Source organism: Seriola lalandi, unplaced genomic scaffold (genome assembly GCF_002814215.2).
Source record: "Seriola lalandi dorsalis isolate HSWRI2012SDOR001 ecotype SW California unplaced genomic scaffold, Sedor1 jcf7180002054501, whole genome shotgun sequence".
NCBI classification, from domain to species: Eukaryota; Metazoa; Chordata; class Actinopteri; order Carangiformes; family Carangidae; genus Seriola; species Seriola lalandi.
The window spans coordinates 246,081-254,182 of NW_019525054.1; the positions used below are offsets into that span (position 1 = coordinate 246,081).

The window sequence follows — 8,102 nt, forward strand, 5'->3', positions numbered from 1 at the left end:
TATACTATGACGTTTTTTGACGTTTTAATCCATACTATACTATGACGTTTTTTTGGACAATTTCATGCTTTACTATACTGTGGTGTTTTATATCTTACTGTACTATGGTGTTTTTTGATATTTTCATGCCATACTATACTATGACGTTTTAATCCATACTATAATATGACGTTTTTTGACAATTTTACACTATACTATACTGTGGTGTTTTATGCCTTAATATACTATGTTTTTTGACAATTTTATCCCATATTATACTATGACGTTTTATGACATTTTATGCCATACTATACTATGACGTTTTTTGACGTTTTATGCCGTACTATACTATGACGTTTTTTGACGTTTTATGCCGTACTATACTATGACGTTTTTTTGATATTTTCATGACATACTATACTATGACGTTTTTTTGATATTTTCATGACATACTATACTGTGACGTTTTTTGACATTTTTATGCCATACTATACTATGACGTTTTTTGACATTTTCATGCTTTATTATACTATGACATTTTGATGTCTCACTATACTGTGGTGTTTGATGCCTTAATATAATATGACGTTGTTTGATATTTTCATGCCATACTATACTATGACGTTTTTTTAAAGATTTTATGCCATACTATACTATGACGTTTTTTAAAGATTTTACACTATACTATACTGTGGTGTTTGATGCCTTAATATACTATGATGTTTTTTGGATATTTTCATGCCATATTATACTATGACGTTTTTTTGAAAATTTTATGCTTTACTATACTGTGGTGTTTTATGCCTTAATATACTATGATGTTTTTTGACGTTTTATGCCATACTATACTGTGACGTTTTTTTGAAAATTTTATGCCATACTATACTGTGACGTATTTTTGAAAATTTTATGCCATACTATACTATGACGTTTTTTGACATTTTTATGCCATACTATACTATGACGTTTTTTTTTGACAATTTCATGCTTTACTATACTATGACATTTTGATGTCTAACTATACTGTGGTGTTTGATGCCTTAATATAATATGACGTTGTTTGATATTTTCATGCCATACTATACTATGACGTTTTTTTAAAGATTTTATGCCATACTATATACTATGACGTTTTTTGACGTTTTATGCCATACTATACAATGACGTTTTTTGACAATTTCATGCCATACTATACTATGATGTTTTTTTAAAGATTTTATGCCATACTATACTATGACGTTTTTTGACGTTTTATGCCGTAATATACAATGACGTTTTTTTTGACAATTTCATGCCATACTATACTATGACGTTTTTTTAAAGATTTTATGCAATACTATTCTATCATGTTTTTTTGACATTTTTATGCCATACTATACTATGGCGATTTTTTGACAGTTTCATGCCTTACTACACTTTGACGTTTTATGCCATTTTTATGCCATACTATACTATGATGTTTTCTGAAAATTTTATACAATACTATACAATGACGTTTTTTGAAAATTTTGTCATACTATACTATGACGTTTTTTGACAATTTTCAAAAAATGTCATACCTTACAATACATTATAATTTTAATTTATACTATACTATGAAGTTTTTTTTAAATTTTATGTCATACTATAGGATGACATTTTTTGACGTTTTGTGTCATACTATACTATGATATTTTTTGATACTTTTATGACATACTATGCGACAACGTTTTTATGACTTTCTATACATTTTTATGCCATATTATACTTTGACGCGTTCAGACAATATTATGCCATAGTATACTATGACGTTTTATGCCTTATTTTACTATGACGTTTCATGCATAATTATGATATGGCTTTTTTATGACTTTATATGGCCTTACTATAATATGACATTTTAATATCTTTTCATGCCTTATTATAATATGGATTCTTAATGTATTTATATGCCTTACTATACTATTACTTTTTCATGTCTTACTATATTATGATGACAAAAAAAATCATTTTTATGATGTTTAATGTCTTACTATACTATGACTTTCCTATGAAGTTTTATAACTTACAAAATTATGACTTTTTTATGACGTTTTATAAATTAGTATACAATGATATTTTTTACAACATTTCATGCTGTTTTAATGGCATAAAATGTCATAAAAACGTTTTAGTACAGTAAGTAAGTAAGAATGTGTATGTCTTGTTTGAAGTCTACAGTAGTAGTAATAGTGTAATAATTAGATTCTCCTTTTAATCTTATTTTTTGGATGTAGGATTTGTGCAGTTTAGTAATTTTATTTTCTGTGTTATTTGTGTACGTAGAGTGACAGAGACTCTTTCTATTCCTGTTACTTTATTTTGGTATTTTTTCAATATAATTGGTATTTATTATTTATTTGTTTTTTAAAAGTTATAACTTCTTTAATAAAAAGTTACAGTTAGCGCAGAATAGGGTGTTTGTATTTTAAGCTGGAGGGGGGGAGAAACACCACTGAACACACACACACTGTAGTTTATTTTTGACCTCACACATACTATCCTGCTCTTCACTAGTGCACCAAATCCTTGACTGAAAACTGTCCTCAACAGTTTCACAATTTCCTCCTGTTTGAGTAAAAATTGTTTTTAAAAATTTACAGTGACCATCAGTTTTAGGAAATTATTATATGTAATATTTACATCTTCAGTGGTAGTTTAGGGCTGACTGCTCCAGACAGAGTAGGAAAGTCAGAAAGAATTGAGAGAAGCCAAACTACCCCAGACCACATCTGCAGTAGTTGCTGCTACAGCAGATTAACTCAAACTCTTTCTGTACATGTTATCTTTTTGGGGCAGCAAAGTAACGTGGGTGGACATCTTTTCAAAATGGCCTGGAAGTGGCACCACTAAGTCCAGTGCAGCCTTTTTTAATTTTATTAATTACCCCTGTGCATTTGACCCGGCACTTTCATCACAACATGCCTTTTATTGTGCAGTTTTGTTTTTTTTTTTACTATAAAATATGTCATCCTGATGGATGAACAAACTCACATTTGCATGAAGAGGCTACTGTGCAGTCTACAGGGTCAGTCTGAGGTTACAGTTACAGTAGTGATATGGTCAGATTGAATGAAAATTTCAGTTACCCAGGCAACGTGTCACTCTTTCAGAGGTTTAACATGCAGGTACAGTCTTACATCATTGTGAACAAACAACACAGGACCACACAGACTTTGTCAAAGTTATTATTGTAGAATACTTTGATGTATTTTTTCTTTCATACAGACAAAAGGTGTTGGACTTAATTCCCATTAAATTCTCTTAGATTTCCATACAGATTTAGTCTACAGTATACAGGTGTGTTCTTTCTCATATATAGATATTTATTCGCTTAAATAACAGGCAGGTAACTCTTTAATATATTCAATAGTCTTTATGTTTTTTTATGTTTTCTTTTTTACTTTTTTTGGTCTTTTTTCATTTCAGCACAGTTAAGGCTGCATTTTCTGTCTGCAGAACAGCACTGCATTGTGCAAGAAGGGGGACCATTCCACACACAATATTTACAACAGTATGTATAATGATTAATGTAAAACCTTAGTTTCCTCCCGTTGTAACATGGCAGTAAATACTTGTAGCAGATCTAAAAGAGCAGCCTAAACAATGCATGGGGGGCATTGCACTTCTGCAGTCTCTAGCTCTGCATCACCCTCCAGTTCTCCATCCTCCCTGGGTCCCCACTTTGTCCAGTCCTTTAGATCATAATGAGGTACGTCTGTATCTCCTATTCTCTATTTACAGAGTGGTGTCTCTGGTCTTAAGAGACTCTTAAGTATCTCCACACCTCTGCACACTTCAGGGGCTGTTCAATGGACAGAAAACACAGCCCTCAGAATATGCTCAGGAGAATGTGCAACTGTCGTTTTCCATCAGTGGGAGCACCGGTGGAGAAAATCAATAATAATAATAATAATAATAATAATAATAATAATAATAATAATAATATACAAGCGCTTCCATTTTGTTGTTCCTCTCTTTACAAAAAGAAATAGGATTAAAAGAAAGAAACATCAAAAAAAAAAACAAACAAAAAAAAAAAAACAGGAACATAGTACCTGTAAATCAAAGATGCACATGTGCACATTTGGGCGATCTGTACAGTAGTGGTGCAGTTGTACAATTTATAATTTTGATAAATATAATATATTCTTTTTCACATTGTGTTTTGCCTTCTGTGAAACTGTCTCACAACATCATGATGTAACGTGGCTGGACGGATGGACAGAGATGGCTGGAACTGGACAGTCAAATTTACACCACTGTAGATTATCCCCCTGTTGTTGTGTGTCAGTGTGTGTCAGTGTGTGTCTGTGTGTGTGTGTGCGTGTGTGTGTGTCTGTGTGTTTCTGTGTTTACCGCAGAAAGCGTTGAGAGAGCTGTGCTAAGAGGTGCTGAAATAGAATAGGTTAGACTTGAACAGGATGTGTGTCTGTGTGTGTGTGTGTGTGTGTGCATGTGAGAAAGAGAGAGACAGCAGATGTGGAGAGATCATAGCACACAGTAGTGACAGTAGCCTAAATGATTTACCAACACATAAAGAGTGACATTAATGATACCAAATGCATGCTTCAAAACAGACAGACCAATACAATGTCACCACCTGCCCTCTCCGACAGGTCAGGTCAGGGTGGTGACGATGATGATGAGCATTCAAGACAGAGTTCTGTACAGGAAAGGGTGTTCCCAGAGAGCCCTGCGCACATCCTGACACAGAACTAGCAGGACAGACATGTTCTCTCGCTGTGTTTGCATGTGTTACCGTCCCTGTTAGACAGTGTTTCTAACCCTACGGCTGGGAACAGGCGTTGATATGGCAGTCTGTTGCATATTGTCTGCCCTCAACTTTCTCTGGTGGTGAAGGGAAGCTAACAGGGGATAACTGAGGGGGCAGGAGTGGGGGTGGGGAGAGAGAGGGAGAGGGAAAGAGGGGGGGGTCCAGATTTGCATTGCATTGCAGTCACGCTCCGAGGCAACATGAAGTCAGCGGTTCACCCACACCTAGTGCAACATGGGATACAGGAGGGCGCTCTCACACCCAGTCTGGAATGTGATGCAGTCGTCTGGAATGTATGTCACATGGAATGTAGAGGCGGAGCTCGACGAGGTGACGGTGGACTGTGATGTCACGAGCGTTGCAACCGTCGTCAAATGGGTGTTTGCTGTGATTTTCTTCTCTTTCTTCTTCTTTTTCTTCTTCTTCTTTTTTTGTTGTTGTTTTTTTTAGGGGGTGTGCTCATGCAGTGCGTTATGTCCCTTTACATTGGACAGCTTCAACATAATACAGTATGTCTTAAAGCAGTGGTTCAACATTTTGGGAAATACACTTAACCAACTTTCTTGCCAAGAGTTAGATGAAAATATTGATACCACTCTAAAGTCTGTCCCGTCAGTGTGAAGCTGAAGCTGGCAGCTTGTTAGCTTAGCTTAGCATAAGGATGGGACACAGCTAGCCTGGCTTTGTTCACAAGTATCAAAATCATTAGCACATTTCTCATTTGTTCAAAGCCAAAGGGTAAAACTACACTTTTACAGGGGGGTTATTCACCAGACTATGAAATTTTCCTTCAACTTCGTTTTTGTAAGGTTTCTGCAGAGTTGACTGCGACCATAATTTTTTAAGAACTTCTTAAAAGCACACTTAAATACCTGTTTCATTGTCATATTGACCAGATGTTACTTCCCAGCTGTGTAAAAAATAATTTCCAACGATAAAAAACTAGTTTAAAGGTTCCATATTGTATAAAGTGAGATGTCTTCTTTTATTATAAAGCAGGTCTAGGTTCTATATTAATACTGTGAAAGTGTCAAAGCGCTCAGTGCACAGAGAAATGCACACAGCCCGTATTCAGAAACTGAGCCTTAAAACGAGCCGTCAGGACTTCTGTTACTTCGTGATGTCACAACAAAGCAGTCCCCACTCTCAGTCATAAAATGTAACACTGAAAACACTGGAAAAGTGTAAAAATAAATGGGACCTTTAATAAATGTGACCTGGACTTGGATAAACAGGATAAAATGGTTGGATGATCAACCAATTGAAAAAACGAATATTTAGCACACAGACATGAGAGTGGTGTCAATCTTTTCATCTAACTCTCAGTGAAAAAAGAAAATAAGCTAATTTTCCAAAATGTCGAACTGTTCCTTTAAGGTATCTCAATGAACATATTGTACATCATGATGGTGGGGAACGCACAGTACAGGACACACACACATGACACATAAGCTTTCATGCTCGTACCTGATAGAGCTGAGTGGGCTCTGGGCCTAAAGCTAAAACTGAACACTGACATTTAGACATGGGCCTGATCACTTGAGTGGTTGATTTTTCTTTTCTTTTCTTTTTTTTTTGTCAGTAAAAATGAGACAGACCAAATGAAATAATCTCTTTGTCCACCATACTCGTGCAGAGGGCACTGGTACACGATGAAGATGACCCAACGGCACATGAGCAGGAGCGGGGATTGAAGTGAGTGCATGTTAGTCTTAAAGGGCCATCGCCTGTGCATTGTGTGTTTGATGGCATTTAAAGGGTTAATGCTTCACAAGCATTCAGCTTTTTTTTCCAAGAAAAGCTGCCGCACATACACACGCACACCCAGCGACGAAAAGACCGCAAGGGACAAGATGAGACAAAGTGAGCGTAGCACACAACAGAATGGAGGAACAGCAAGAGAGAAGGTGATGGAACAGGAAACAGAAACAAAGAGACTGGAAGAGGACGCCACCCGTGGGCGTGGCCCCAGATGATTTCCACAGATGTTACCCATACTTACTCATCATTTCATCAACATGGCAGGAGGCTGGAAATTCAGTTAGTGCTGTATGGGGCTACTGTATGTATACATGTATACATCAAAATCAATGTGAGATTGCACACACTGTATCGTCTCATATCAGAGCAGGATGGACAGTATTACACATAACTGGTCATGTGGACTCATGGGGTGGCATTTGAGGGTCGGGCAGGTTGGGCTGGAAAAAGAAAAGGTGGTGAACATGAACAGTTCTGTGTTGTCGCTTCCCAAACATTCAAATTATATATATACATATACATATATATATGTATTTCCCCCCATAGGTTGTTTTTTGCAGCCATTTCTACTTACTAGGTTTAAATGAACAGGATCTTTGTTTGCCATTTCTGTTTTTGTTATGTTTTTCTTAGTTTTTTTTTCAGAAGAGACAAGACAATACACACACACACACTGAAAGAGAGAGAGGAATGAAAGAAAAGAACATACATATATATATTTTTTTCTTTTTTTAAAAAAAAACCTTAATGTAAAAATGTTGAGAGGGAGGAAAAAAATAAATAAACCAATGTAAAAGAAAGAAATGAATGAGCACCATTATGCTGAGAAATGATTGGATCAGAGGATGGAAATGACTGAAGTCTAGTTAAAGCTTTAACAAAGCCTTTTACTTATATAGCAAGCAAAGTAGTGTTTTTAAAGTGGCTGTAGATTGTAGCCAGGTAAATAATGGTGGTGGTGACAATGGTGCCATGGCAGGTAGGTAGGTGGGTAATGATGACAACACTAATGATGAACACCAATAGAAACAGAGTGAGTCAGCCCCCATAGCCACATGGCCCTATTCTGCTGAAGCGTTGAGGGATGTCGTGTTTTTTTTTGTTTTTTTTGTTTTTTTGTTGTTTTATTTGGATGTCCGTCCCCCCTCCCTCCCTCCCTCAACCCACCGTCGCTCAGGGCAACGCAGCGAGAACAGACCTGTGCGTATGTGTGACGAGTGTGCATGAGGTCAGGCGGGGTGAGGCGGGCGGGTTCTTCGGAGAGGGTGACGGACGGCGCGGTGGGTTCGAGGGTGGAGAGGGGTGGGCGGCTGTTGTGTCAGGGGGTCGGACTAAGAGGGCCGGAGCAGGGGCGAAGGGAGGGAAAAGTCGCAATGTTCTCAGGGAGTTACGAGTAGAAGTCTCCGGCCATTGTCCACTCCCTCCTGTACCTCCCTCGTCCTTCACTCCCTCCTGTTAGCTTGTTGTCAGGGAGATCGGATGAAAATGTCATGTGTGTGTCCTCAGCCCTCTCTTCCGCTCCCCTTTCCTCCCCCTACCCAAGACTCCGTTCCCCTTCTCCTCCCCC

General features: G+C 37.2%; 1 protein-coding gene across 1 annotated transcript in view; it reads right to left on the reverse strand.

Moving 5' to 3' along the window:
- LOC147818744 (uncharacterized) overlaps window positions 1-8,102 on the reverse strand; it is an 18,217-nt gene that overhangs the window by 5,923 nt on the left and 4,192 nt on the right. The window lies entirely within an intron of this gene.